We start from the raw sequence: 14,880 nt of genomic DNA, 5'->3' as shown, positions 1-14,880 counted from the left end.
TTCTTCTGTTTAGTAAAGAACTGGTTTTCTTCTTTCAACTTTTAGTTTTTCCTACCTCTCATATAGCCCAAACTAGAGACACATGTCCTTTCATAGGATGCAGCAGTTTGCAACTCTTTCTCTAGTACTGTGTTTACTTGCAATTTTTCTTATAGAAAATAAAGATATTTGTACCTTTACATTTCATAAATATGACAAATAGTACAATTTTACCAGCTAAGTTATAAAGGATGCATTCTGTGCTGTTTAATCACTAAAACTTAGGTTTGACAGCAAAGTATTACAGATATTCTGCCATGATTGGTGGGTGTTAGTATAACTGCTACGCTCCCTACACTTTGGAGAGTTATTCTTTTATATCATACTTCCTCTGCTAAGCAAACATAGGATGCACACCACTTTGTTTTATTGTTAAATGTAGTTTGGAATTTTAAAGTATGTTTTAATTGATGTTTTATTATTATGATGTGACCAGCTCTGAGCCCAGCTTGCCTGGAATGAGAATGGGATATAAACGCAATAAATAAATACATGAACTGGGTTTAGGATGGGCCTGTAAGTGATCTCTAGTTCCTTATACAGCAAGAATAGAACATAATTTTATTTGGGTTTAAGTTTTCACCCCACACACCGCTCTCTTTGAATTTGTTTAACTCCAGAAGGCAAGAGCAGATTAAAATTTGGCGTTACAAACTATTTTTTATTTTTACTCTAAACTAGATGGAAAATTTTATTTATGTTTCAGCTATGGCCTCTTAAAAATAACAGTTTAAAATGAAAACTTAACACAAATTTATAGGGGTGAAACATAAGCTTTCTACTCATGAAAGAAGCAAGCAATTTTGCACAACTCTCCCTCTTACTACAACACTCCCCAACACACTGCCTGTATATTTCGTTTACAACTTTCAGAGAGCTTTCTACAATCACAGGAGGCTGTGGAAAGGAGACAATACAGAAAAGCCTGGAGCTATGAGCAGAAAGCTCCTAGAATCCAACCTATGATCTCATAAACATGAATTTCATACCCTTTTATAAAAGGCTGTTTTCCTTTTTAAAGAAAAAAAGCTGCACAGAAAAAAAATCTTCAATCCGTGCAGCACAACAGCTCATGTACTTTAGGGAAGACACTTCAGGTGCCATCCACTAATCCATTTAGGTGACATTTTACTCCTGTTTTATACTTAGGAATGATGTAATTTCTGCAATCGGCTCAGTATTCTAATTATAAATATTTATTACTTCCTACTAAACCACCCCTAACAGAGAACAATACTCTGAGCAGTAACTACTGCTGGCTGCCCCTCGAGTCTGGTTGCAATTATTTACTTTTGTGGGAAGGTATAGGGGAGGGCAGCTCTAAAACAAAAGGAAAAGAGGCAGGCTAAAACAGAAAGTAACACAGGAAAAGGAAAGGACTTTCCAGGGATGATTCCAACCAGAAGCTGTTACAAAAACCAGCCATAGCTGCATGTCATGAGAGACCTTACATTAGGGGATGGGCACTGTAATCTTAAAAAGACAAACTTCTATGTTAATTCTGAAACGGTAAAAATATTAAAGTTTAAGAAATCACAGAACTTGTATGAAAGCTATTCAAGTACATCCATATGTTATAACAGCAAATGAGCAAATATTATTTGTGAAGTATCTATATTTTTCCCCCCTTGGTGATTTCAATCATGATTTTTAAATGCCCGTTTTAAAACCCTTGATTTAAATCAATCCACACTGAGCAAACCAGAAAGTGTCCTGCAACCCATTTAACGATACAGCTCCACTTGGACTCCATAATTGTGAATTTTCCCTTGCCCACCCCGCCCATTCTCTCCATTCTGCTTAGCACACAGTTTCTTTTCATGGCTCACAATGAGCATGTAAGCCAAGCCTGATATTCCAGTTGCTGAATTCAAGAAAGAAAACTTTAGGCTACAGCCCTGATGGAATCTACTTCCAAGTTAAATGTAAAGCACAAATGCGATCACAGTGCAAGTTTTTTTGGTTGCATTTTGTTCCGTTCTGGTGATAAAAGTAGTGGCCACATTGGTACATGCTGGAAGAGACAATCCTGAAGTACACAAGTTCTATGAGAACCTGTACACTGAACAGAAGCTGAACACTGAACAGAAACTGAAAACATGAAGCCAATGTAGTGATCTTAAGTATATAGCAGCTAGCTCCAGGTAACCAACAAGATGCTTCATTCTGTAGAACTCAGTTTCCAGACTTTTTTCAAGGGAAGCCCCATGTATAGCCTGCTACAATAGTCTAGCCTCAGGGTTGCCGTCACATGGATCAGCATGGCCAGTTCTGCGGAGTTAAGAAATGGAACCCGTTCGCATGCTGAATTAAACTGGGAAAAATGTACTCTAACCTGCCCCACTGATTTTTCCAACAGGTAGGCTGGATCTAACAGAACCTTCAAAGTCCTAGAGCCAGTGTGGTGCAGTGGTTAAGAGTGTGGTTTGGAGTGGTGGACTCTAATTTAGAGAACCAAGCTTGATTCCCCACTCCTCCACATGAGCGGCGGAGGCTAATCTGGCGAACCGGGTTGGTTTCCCCACTCCTCCACATGAAGCCTGCTGGGTGACCTTGGGCTAGTCACAGTTGTCTCCAAACTCTCTGCCCCATCTACCTCAAAAAGGTGTTTGTTGTGGGAAGAGGAAGGGAAGGTGATTGTAAGCCAGTTTGATTCCTCCTTAAGTGGTAGAGAAAGTCGGCATATAAAAACCAAGTCTTCTACTAACTGAAGCGGATAGGGCAAACTGAACCCCATCAAGAATAAGTAATGCAATACACTTGTTTAAGGCATCAGCATTTCCAGCCAGCACCAACTCCCTCTTGTCTGGATTCAGCTTCAGTTTATTTACCCTCAAGCCACTTGCCCAAGAACAGCCACTTCTAGAGGCTTATGCAAAGAGCTGTATAGCTGGTGTCATCAGGATATTGATGATATCCAACTCCAAATTTACACATGATCTCAGGAACGGCTTTCACATAAATGCTAACTCAAAACCCAGCAGAACCCCACAACACAGATCTCAAGAGGCTGAATCAGAAGGTGATTAGATTAAAATAAAACCATTTCAGCACTTTCCTTGATAACAGCAACATTTTCCAAACACTAACAATATTGAATGGCCAACCATGTCAAAGGCTGCCAATAAATCAAGCAGTATTAGAAGGGAAGCATGTCCTTGTCCCCTGTAAGAGAGACCCTCCGCCAGCAACTGAAAGCTTTTTCTGTACCACAGCCAGGCCCCAACCACATTTAAAAGTGTCAAGGACCGTCATCTCATTAACTGGACAGACTAGCCCCATTGTTCACTGCCATATGCTCCTGCAAATGGCCTTATTTCAGCATTACCCCAAACGCACCGACTGCCAGCTCCTCACAGAAAAAGAACAGTACCTGCTCTTCATACAAGTGCATATGGATCTTCCTTCTCGGCTACTTTGCTGCTTTCTTTTTCACACATGCCCCACATTTCTGAAAAATCTGTTAGTTAGGAGCTAATCTTCCCTGCTTGCTGAAGTTCTCAGAAAGGGAGGTGAAGGGGAAAACATCCAGGAAAAAAGAGGCCAGGTGCTTTCAAGGCCTCCACTACAAATCATATCACAGAACTGCAATGTATCCATTCCTTTCAGAAAGATTATGTCAAACAAATAAAACGAGAAGCAGCATTTTAGTTTATCCTTTAAGTTGCCTTATCCTAGGCATTTTGTTCTAGAATAAAAATGTCCATCCATTCCATTACAAAGACCCCAGTATCAGAGGAGCATGCCTATTATATTAGACATGCTCCTCTGTGGAACACAGGCAGGATAATGCTGCTGTGGTCGTCTTGCTTGTGGGCTTCGTAGAAGCACCTGGTTGGCCACTGTGTGAACATGTCCACGTGAGAAGTTTTCAGAGCACTTTCTCTCCCTGCAGCGAATACAAACAGCAAGATGAAGCTCAATTTGTTTCTTTTCCCAACACTGTCTCAGAGCAAGGAAAAGGTAAGTCGAAGGATATGCGAACCTCTTATAAAAGCGTACACCACAAAGTGCTGACTGAACTGTCAGTCTTCTGAGTCTTGATGAGCACAAGAAGCCTACAAAGAGCAGAACTCTTTCCAAAACAAAACAACAGGCTTCTACAATTAAAGTACTGGCTTGGTAGCTGAAAAGCATCCAGTCAGCACCAAACTGAGCAGTAAATTGTTTAAGAGCTACATTCTTAAACAGGGCACATGCTGCAACTCAGAGGACCTGGGATGTCACCATATCCTGATCATACGTGGGCTGTTCCAGTTACCTGTGATGACCTGTCAATAGCTATTTATTCACACATCATGGGCGGAATCTACATATGGTGTCCTGTGTCTGGTACAAGACCCATCAATTTGACAATCCTGGCTAGTGATATTGTGTCCAATGAGAAACAGTAAGAATTCAGGTCATAAGCCTTTTGTTCTCTTTACTTTGACTGGTGTGGAGCAAGAAACATCCGCACTGCCCCTATGTCTCAATAACTTTGCTAAGCATTCAGAAAGTTCTCTAGTAATTCACTGACGTTTAGTGTGGAGCAATGTTGCTTCCCATTTTTGATTATAACATGAGAATGTATGTAAAGAACTTTGAACACTTGACAACTCTATGCAAGCAGTATTTTGTAAGAACTTGGTGCAGAATTAAAAAGTTACATTATATTAATTCATAGTACAGAAATTTTACAGGGCATCTAGAATTACAATGGTATTGTCTACCGTATATACTCGCGTATAAGCCGAGTTTTTCAGCCCCAAAAAAGGGCTGAAAAAGCCGAACTCGGCTTATACGCGGGTCAATACGGTAGGGTAGGGGAGGGGGTAGGAGGGAACTTACTGCTGCCGCTGCCGGGCCCACGCCGCTTCCTGCTGCCAAGAGCGGCCTGGGGCTGCCTCCTGCAGCTGCAGGGCGGCTGCCCCGGCCCTCGCCCGGCCGCACCGCTGCTTCTCGCGGCCGAGAGCGGCCTGGGGCGTCTGCCCCGGCCCTCGCCCGGCCGCACCGCCGCTTCTCGCGGCCAAGAGCGGCCTGGGGCGGCTGCAGGGCTGCTGCCCCGGCCCTCGCCCGGCTGCGCCGCCGCTTCTCGCGGCCGAGGGCGGGCTGGGGCGGCCTTCTGCAGCTGCAGGGAGGCTGCCCCGGCCCTCGCTGGGCCGTGCCGCCGCCAGGCCCGTGCCGCTTGCTGCCGGGAGCCCAGGTAAACCTGCGGGGGGGAGGGGTTATAAGCCGACCCTCGGCTTATACGCGGGTACCTAATTTTTCCCCATTTTTGGGGAGAAATTAGGCACCTTGGCTTATACGCGGGTCGGCTTATACACGGGTATAAACGGTACTTTGAACTTTTTTGCTATACATATGCCAAGTTAAGGTTTCCTTGGTTAGCTATGGAGGTGTACAATGAATCTAACGGTCCATCATAGCAGAAGTTTCAATTAGCCATGGGATCCTCCAATATTGTAGCCTTACTGAGGTTTGAAAAGGGGATATGACACAAGGATTTTTTTTCAAGTTAAGGAACAGTGTAAGCGTGTGGCAATACAAAGAGACTGGACATTTTATTTTGCCATGATTCTCCTGAAAAAGAGAAGTACTCAATGGTCTCAGAAACGGAGGGTAATAAGTGATTACTGAACTATAAGCTTCAACCTCTGTGCAGCAGAATTCTCACTGTCCTACGGCAAGTTGATAAAGATTGCCCAAATGGTTACACGTGAGCTACCACTTGCTAAATGGTAGTTTAAGTTACTAAGCATTAAACTAGAGGTTCAGATACAATGTGTTTTTTTAATTGAAGCCACATTATTCTGTGACAAAGATTGATGCTTGTGCACTGAACTTTAAACTGCTGTACTAGAAACTACTTAAAAATTATTCCCCAAGAAGGAAATAGTGAGATTGACTATTTGCAGTGGCACATGAAAATTAGTTTCCCTTCCAAGTACAAAACAAGTATTTGCTTTAGTTTCAGAGAAACCCTGCAAGATTCGTTAGACTGTGAAACTTGAATTGCACAAGGCCAAATAAAGTTCATGGCCGAGCAGAGTTTGACCTGGACTTCCTGCATGCCAGCTTATACCCACATACCACAAGCACTCTTTATAAAAAGATGCTGTCTCTTATTTATCAGGAATTACCTAACTTGACCACATGGCACTACTAGCCATGTTTTTGGACCTCTGACTAAAGTAGTACCTGGGAAGTTCTGTAGTCTGTGTATTTTGTTACCAAGGACAATCCTGTTTTATTAACTTCACTGAAATTAAACATGGGCTGTGTGGGACACATGGGTGGCAACCACATTCAGCTTATGAAGCAATGAATCCTTTGAATTAAACTTCAGCTAGTCATTAAGGATCTGGAGTGACAGGATCTGGAATTCCTAGAACCTCACATTTCACTTAAATTAGTGCTGGAGAGAGAAAATGTTAAGAGAAAAGACTCAATACATGGGTGATTCATTAGAATATTTTATCAGTGATCTCCAGGTAGGCGTTTATGTCAGAGAGCCAGAAACTTAACACGCAAGCAGCCAGAGTCAGGCTTTAAACAGAGTTGCTAACAATTAAACAGCTGTTCCTCGTTACACATTGTGTAAGTGTTGGTCCCTGGAATTCACTCTGCACTACCTGAAAGCGTTGCTTCACTGCTCTATTTGAAAAGAAAACTACAAAAAGGAAGCTGGAGAGCAGCAGGATGATACAACTGCACAAGTCATGGGTCACAGAAATGTTTCACAGGTGCCTACTGAGAATTATATGCACCAGAGAATTTTAGCTGCAGACATCAGAAATACTAGTAGCTCATAGACAGATGATCAGTGTTAAGTCACAGAAAACATAACTTATGTTAGTAGCAATATGACATGCTTCTATTTCTTGGTATAGCTTTTCTCAAAGTTTCTTTGTACAGAAGTTTAGCACAAGACGCAGATACTAGAAAACCCATGCAGAATTTTGAAATGGCACATCATGCTAAAGTGAATGTCTTGTACCAACTCTTTGATTTCAAGTATTGAACAGATTTGATGATTACTGAACATTTGAATGAACCAAAACCAGGATGAGTGCATGAACTCAGATATGTGTTCAATGTTACAAGAGAAGCTTAATACAAGAGAAACTCTTCAAATGTTATCTGCTTCAGTTTGTTTGAGGTACCCAAAGCTATACTACACCATCTGAGTTTCTTAAAAACAGAGCTGTATTATTTCTAAAGTACTGTTCATAAATTTTCCACATGCAAATACTTGCTGGGTTTACAGAAGGAAAAGGTATTTAAGATGGCATTACAAGCGCTGTATCCTCGATGACTGTTCTTGGAAAATTGCCAGCCTGGTTATTCCTTAAACCATGAGTGACAGAACTTCCTGTAAATTCACATATCCCAAGTTACAGATTGGAGCTGATGCTTGAATATACAAGAGACATTAAGGTACATAATGGCAAGACAAAACTCCTAGCTTATGTTTAACTACCTAGAATAAGGGTAGTAAATAATAACTGGTAGAACAGACTGATATTTAAAATTTAGCATGCGAGCTGTTATCACTGTAGAAAGCCTTCTTCCAGAAATATCTCAGCTTGGGAGACATTATTTCCATGTGTCACTCAACTGACTTGTTCATTCTGTTAAGACCTAAACAAAGCTTTCATTGGGGCAACACCTAGGTCCTCTCTCAAACACACATTCCTGATACTTCCAGTCATCTTCCTCCATCAAGTATTTCTGGCTTATTACCTCACTACTCTTAATGACTTTTCTTGCTTCGCATACATGTCTCACATAATGAAGGAGAACGTCACCATGCTTCCTGAAATACCATGGCTTGCCTGTCATTTTAGGCCTGCACAAGTCATGTGTGCTTAGCCAGCCTGTAAGTGCTTTATAGGACAGGAGATCACCAGCCTTCCTTTCCTGTTTAGTGCTTCTGAGTTCCACCTCAAAATGCCAAGACAGCTGCATGCATCAAGTAGTAATTTCTTGCATGTATACAAAGCAATTGACAAGGGGGGGGGGGAAGCCACAACAAAACCACTACCAAAGGTATCGAAGATCCAACGAGCTAGTTTCATGAGTCCAAGGGAACTCTAGATTTGCTTTTCCTCAAACCTCTGACCTTTCATGTTGCCCAGCAAACTGCTGCTGAAACTGAAGTTTCAAAATACATTTGTAAAAATGCCATGGGGAAGGGGGGGGGGTCAGCTGTTCAAAGTAAAAAATTCCACTGCGTTAGGACAAGCTGTCTGCATGAACCTCAGCTTTCTGGATCCCAGCCAAAGTTTTAAATTCACATAATGCTGTCGAAGGCTTTCACGGTCAGAGTTCATTGGTTCTTGTAGGTTATCCGGGCTGTGTAACCGTGGTCTTGGAATTTTCTTTCCTGACGTTTCGCCAGCAACTGTGGCAGGCATCTTCAGAGTAGTAACACTGAAGGACAGTGTCCTTCAGTGTTACTACTCTGAAGATGCCTGCCACAGTTGCTGGCGAAACGTCAGGAAAGAAAATTCCAAGACCACGGTTACACAGCCCGGATAACCTACAAGAACCATCACATAATGCTGTTTATTCAAGTTTGCGTATTAACTTCACAATGTATTTTGCCAGAGCTAAGGGGTAGAAAAGCCTGTAGACATCACTTGGCTTCCCTACAGACTTTTGCCTTTCTAAGTTCCCAGTGAAACAACACCAGTTTCTCTGTATTCCATTTGTTTATCACTGTATTCTCCCACTTTTATGGAGCTGAGACAAACAATACCCTTAGCTGCCTTAGTCAGCACGGCTCCTGGATGGTTAGAACTGCTATTCAAGGACCCTTTAATGTAAATATATAGAAACGGCCTAGCAGTGGAAGTTAACTCTTAGGTTGAAAAAAGTAGAGTAATTATCCAGCTACATCAAGACAAGAAAGAAGAAAAATCAGGCAAAGAACTCTCATTTGCCAGCTCTGCACTAGAAGCAATTAATGATGCAGCAGCACTGGAGCTGGTTATTCACTGACATGCCTTCTTAGGACTCTTAAACCGTTTGTTCAGTAGTTTATGCATCCAAGTCCAACAAGCCACTTTTAACAGTACTCTGTCCTACCACAAGATTTAAGCTGAACACAAGTACTCCAAAGACAGGGGCGGGGGGAAGCCATCAGTCATGAGCCTTTTTATCCATTTTGAGAAAAAAGGTGAATGAACATTATTAGTCCACTCCCTTCAACTTAACCACTAAGAATAGCCTAAGTAATATATGTCTCAAGACATGCCTCTCCTGTTGTCTAGCACTGGTAATCCCTCAAGAAAATTAACTATTGACAAGGCGGCAGTGAAAACCACTTCTTTGATCAAAATTTTAAACAGGCACCAGAGATTTTCAAGGAGGCAGGAGTGCAAATGTAATAAATTGTCCAGCTGGTTTGCATGTATAGAATAATTTTAGTTTCTATTTAACGTGAAAAATATAAGCTCAGTTTCTCCACCACACCAACAATTGTATTCTAATTCTAGGATACGCCGTGGCCATTTGCACCAGGTCTAACAGACAATCGCACTGTATACTTCAAGGCTGCCATTCCATGTCAGCTGATATAATCTCATGTTTACCCGGGACTTTGGAAAAGCAAGTGAAAAACTAGAAATGCAATTGGACATTTTCTGTTACGACCAGTACTTACAATGAATGCTTGTAAATACTATAGTGTAAAGTAAAGTACTGTAAGTACTTGACAATCTTTGACTTGCTCCACAGGGTGGTTGAAGGCACTGTTGTTTCCATTTTGCATAAGATGCTAAAGTGCTCATAGTAGTGACAGGTCACAAAGACAAGTGTCTCACATCTGAGCCCAAGGCTCTACCTTCTGTATGACAACGCCTCTCATTATCACACTCATATAGTTTTAATGTTCTGCCTTAATCCTAATTTGAAAACCCCAGTATAACTTTACTCTGTACTCTTCTGATTAAACGAGACATTTACAACAAAAGATAACTGAAGATATTAATAATGCTTGATGGAGGACTAATTAGTTTTCCCAGCATGGAGAAAACTAAGATGTCCTCCCCCTCCCCCAAGGTAATAAAAACGACACTCATAATACCATGCCACTAGGTTCCTTTAAACGCTGGGTGCTGAACCAAAAGAGAAAACACAGGTATGGATGAATCAGTATTAATATACCTCCCACATGAAACACCACTGAAATTGGCAAGAATGTATCTAGGACTGCCAAAACAAATCACTTGGACGAAACAAGTATTTCAATCCACAGATTTGCAAGTGTAGGCAGATATTACTGAGACAAATCCAAAGTGCTACATGGTTGATTTCCCCTTAAACTACCCAGTCCACATTATAGTAAATTGTCTGGCACCTGCCACATATGGGAGGAACTAACCAGAAAAGTTTGTAACTTCTTTGTACTTCTTACTAGCTCAAAACTCAACGTTTATATTGTCATGTGCCTCTATATTATTTTGATTTTGGTTGATGATTAAGCATTAGTAGTAGTCCTCTTTAGCTTCAAAGAAACATTTACACAGAAATTGGTATTACATGATATTACGTTAAAAACAGAAGAGAGATCTATGCCATGCTATAGCACAAAATTCACCACCATGCTCTCTGTTGGAAACATCTAGTGCTGTCTCCCATACCTGAAAGCTACTGTTCCATGTGTATTAAACAATGCATATGTATAAGCTACAGCTCCCAACATCTTCAAAGAAATAACCTGTTGATATGACATTTGACTAGTGAGGGTGGGGAAGCAGACAAGGTTAAAACAGAAGGCTTCTAACATACTAAATAAAGAAAGATGGCAATTTAGTAAGATTTGACAAAGCAGTCTTCCTTTGGTGATGACTAAAGCTGAAGTGGTAAGAGTAGTCAAATGAAAACCATCTGAATGACAAGTCTGTGGGCTTCCTAGAGGCACCTGGTTGGCCACTGTGTGAACAGACTGCTGGACTCGAAGGATGATCCAGCAGAGCCTTTTCTTAGGTTCTTAAGTTTACAAAAGTGACACACTAAATGATGGCATCCTCTCAGAAGTTGCACGGTATGCCTCCACAGTGGTGAAAATGGACAGGAACAGGTAAGTACAGAGTGTCATAAGCTCACAGAGCTTCACAAACCCTCTCATTTCAACTAATTATTCAAGTTAGAGTGAGTACCAAACACAGGAGCACATGATCTGATTCATCCCCCAGCACAGGGCTGACAAACATCCTTTTATTTCAGCCGGCCAGTATGACACAGATAACCAACTCCTTTGCTTTTTTTTTTTTTTTTTTGCTTGGTTTTACTTTTGAAACTGACACTGCAAAACTCTAAAACCGGCTCAAAGAGTAAGCATAAGGGGCTTCAGCCAACATAGGAATCACTGGAATGTTGCAACAATTGCGCTACAGCAAACAGCACTACGTTTTACATACAAAAAGCACACTATGTAGAAGTGATCTGGGAACAACAGCAACTGCCTTTTTTTTTTTTACAGTTTGTACACAATACATGAAGATAATTCACAGTGGGTAGCCTTGTTATTCTGTCTGCAGTAGTAGAAAAGGGCAAGAGTCCAGTAGCACCTTAAAGACGAACAAGAATATTTTCTGGTAGGGTATGAGCTTTGGGTAGCCGTGTTAGTCTGTCTGCAGTAGTAAAGGGCAAGAGTCCAGTAGCAGCTTAAAGACTAACAAGAATATTTTCTGGTAGGGTGTGAGCTTTGGGTAGTGGTGTTAGCCTGTCTGCAGTAGTAGGAAAGGGCAAGAGCCCAGGCGCACCTTAAAGACTAACAAGAATATTTTCTGGTAGGGTATGAGCTTTGGGCAGCGGTGTTAGCCTGTCTGCAGTAGTAGGAAAGGGCAAGAGCCCAGTCGCACCTTAAAGACTAACAAGAATATTTTCTGGTAGGGTATGAGCTTTGGGCAGCGGTGTTAGCCTGTCTGCAGTAGTAGGAAAGGGCAAGAGCCCAGTCGCACTTTAAAGACTAACAAGAATATTTTCTGGTAGGGTAGGAGCTTTGGGTAGCGGTGTTAGCCTGTCTGCAGTAGTAGGAAAGGGCAAGAGCCCAGTCGCACCTGATGTCGACTACGGCCGGAAGGGAAAGAGAGGAGGGGGGGGGGGAGAGAAACACCGAGTCCTGAACTCCAGGCGGGCGTGTAGGCCAGAGACTGGGAGGTGGGGGGGGGGGGGAGAGAGACACCAGAGCGGCCTCTGGGACCCCTTTTGGGCCGGACCTCAGGCCGTCCCTCTCTCTGGTCTCCCGCCCCTTGTGCACGGTCCGGGGCGAGAGGAGCGACGCGTGACTAAGGAGCGAAGAGGGAGGCCCGCCTCGCCCGCCCAGCAGTGTAGGCCAGACTTCCCTCCTTCGGCCTGCCAGGGCCGCCAGCCCCGCCCCCACGAGCGGCCTCGGGTGAGAAGATGGCGGCGGCGGCGGCGGGGCGTTGAGGAAGGAAAGGCCGGGAGCGGCGGCGGCGGCCCGGGCCTCACTCACCTGTCACCCCACAGCCAGTCAGGCCCCGCCGGGCGGTCGGTCCAGGGATCCTCGGCGTTTCCCTCTTCCGTTCCTTCCCCCTCCTCCTCCGCCGCCGCCGCTGCCGAGTCCCAGGAAGGGGGGGTGAGAGCGGGGAGGGGGGGAAGGCGCGGCGGCGGGGCCCAGGCGGGAGAGAGAGAGAGGAGGAGAAGGCGGCGGCGGCGGCGGCGGGCGGTCCGGGCCCCGGAACGTCTCGACGCCAAGGAGCAGCAGCAAGGGTTCGCTCGCGTATGAGAGGGCGAGAGAGCGGCAGGGAGACCCACGAGCCCCGCTTCCGGCTCCGGGGGGAAGTCCCGCCTCCGCCGGCGGAAGCGATTGGCCTACGCCTGGAGGTTGGCCTCCTCGCTGGAAACCATCTTTTCCGACCCTCGGCCGCTCTCGCGTTCTCTCTGTCTCTCTCTCTCTCTCTCTCTCGCACGCGCCCCTCCCGTTTCGCCCAGGCGCGAGCCAGAGGCCGGCAACCTCCGCGGCGCCTGATTGGCCGGCGGTCGGGCCCAGCGCGCGGGGCGCGGCGTGACGTCGGGCGGCGCGGCGCCGGGTGTCGTCACCGCCTTTGGGAGGTGGGGGCGGGGTGGAGAGGAAAAGGGGGGAGGGGTTCGCGCACGCCCCTCGCGGCCGTTACTAGTCCTCTCGCCGGCTTCCGTAGGAGGAACGGCTTTAAAGGGGGGGGGGGGAAGGCGGCTGTGTGAACCTAAGGTGGGAGGACAGAACCACATCCCCCCCCACAATGTATTTTTTTTATAATTTTTATTACTTTTTATAACATAACACATAAAGCAAAAAAAAAACCAAATACAATAAAAAATAATATAAAAAGAGAAAATTAACAGTTTTATAACATAACACATAAAGCAAAAAAACAAAACGAAAAACAAATACAATAAAAATAATATAAAAAGAGAAAATTAACTATTTATAACAACACATAAAGCAAAAAAACAAACCGAAAAACAAATACAATAAAAATAATATAAAAAGAGAAAATTAACATTTTTATAACAACACATACAGCAAAAAAACAAAAAAGCGAAAAACAAATATAATAAAAATAATATAAAAAGAGAAAATTAACGATTTATAACAACACATAAAGCAAAAAAACAAAACGAAAAACAAATACAATAAAAATAATATAAAAAGAAAAAATTAACATTTTTATAACAACACACAAAGCAAAAAGAACAACGAAAAACAAATACAATAAAAATAATATTAAAAAAGAGAAAATTAACATAAGAAAAATACAAAAGAGTATCTATATATGTGAATTAATACATTCGTAGTTACAAATATCATAACCAAAGAGATACCCCCTCACCCCTCCACCCACCTTAAAACAGTGACCCATCACCCGACTTCCGAAGAAGTGTCTTTAACAGTTTTAAAACACAATGTATTTTAATAGGGTTGCCAACCTGGGGCGGGGGACTGGAGTTTTCCTGGAATTACAATTAAGGTTGCCAACCTCCAGGTACTACCTGGAGATCTCCTGCTGTTACAACTGACCTCCAGCCAATAGAGGTCAGTTCCCCTGGAAAAAATGACTGCTCTGGCAATTGGACTCTATGGCATCGAAGTCCCTCCCCTCCCCAAACCCCGCCCTCCTCCGGCTCCATTCCCAAAAGCCTCCCGCTGGTGGCGAAGAGGGACCTGCAACCCTAATTACAGTTGCACTCCAGATTACACGGATCAGGGGGTCTTGGCGAAAATGGCAGCTTCAGAAGACAAACTGGCAGTGGCGGATCTACTGTGAAACTAATGAGGTTTAAATTTCAGGGCCTCTAATCCCAGAGGGACCCTGAAGCAACTTTTATTTTTTTAGAAAAGGGCAAGAGTCCAGTCGCACCTTAAAGACTAACAAGAATATTTTCTGGTAGGGTATGAGCTTTCGTGAGCCACAGCGTGAGCTGTGGCTCACGAAAGCTCACACCCTGCCAGAAAATATTCTTGTTAGTCTTTAAGGTGCGACTGGACTCTTGCCCTTTTCTACTACTGCAGACAGACTAACACGGCTACCCACTGTGATTTATTTTTTTAATGAGTGAATTTTTTTAACAGTGTCATTAAAATAAGGCTATTTTAGTGATAGAATCATAAGACAGTGGGTTGAAGTACTTAATAGCGACCTTGGACTATGCTCTAATACCCATTTCACATGGCCTCAAAATGTCCCTGGGCAAATTTCAAAATTTCCTTGATGGCTTGCAGCGCCCAAACCCACAGCTGTATGGGCTTGCTGAGTTCACCAGAATCTATTCATAGCCTACATTTTGGCAGCTGGATCCTCGAATCCTTCATTGGTGCATGGCTGAATCGTTCTATAGCTCAGACTTTAG

At 43.4% G+C, this 14,880-nt stretch overlaps 1 protein-coding gene across 2 annotated transcripts in view; it reads right to left on the bottom strand.

Annotated features, from left to right (window-relative positions):
• LARP4B (La ribonucleoprotein 4B) overlaps positions 1 to 12,540 on the bottom strand; it is a 74,229-nt gene extending 61,689 nt beyond the window's left edge. For both annotated transcript variants that reach the window (XM_056857275.1, XM_056857277.1), the window contains exon 1: positions 12,506 to 12,540. The gene's annotated coding sequence lies outside the window, so the exon portion shown is untranslated. The remainder of the gene's footprint in view (positions 1 to 12,505) is intronic.
• Positions 12,541 to 14,880: the final 2,340 nt, after the last annotated feature.

This window comes from Euleptes europaea, chromosome 11, assembly GCF_029931775.1.
Source record: "Euleptes europaea isolate rEulEur1 chromosome 11, rEulEur1.hap1, whole genome shotgun sequence".
Lineage (NCBI taxonomy): Eukaryota > Metazoa > Chordata > Lepidosauria > Squamata > Sphaerodactylidae > Euleptes > Euleptes europaea.
Note: the sequence above shows the minus strand (reverse complement) of the source record. Positions and strands in the feature narration are given on the sequence as shown.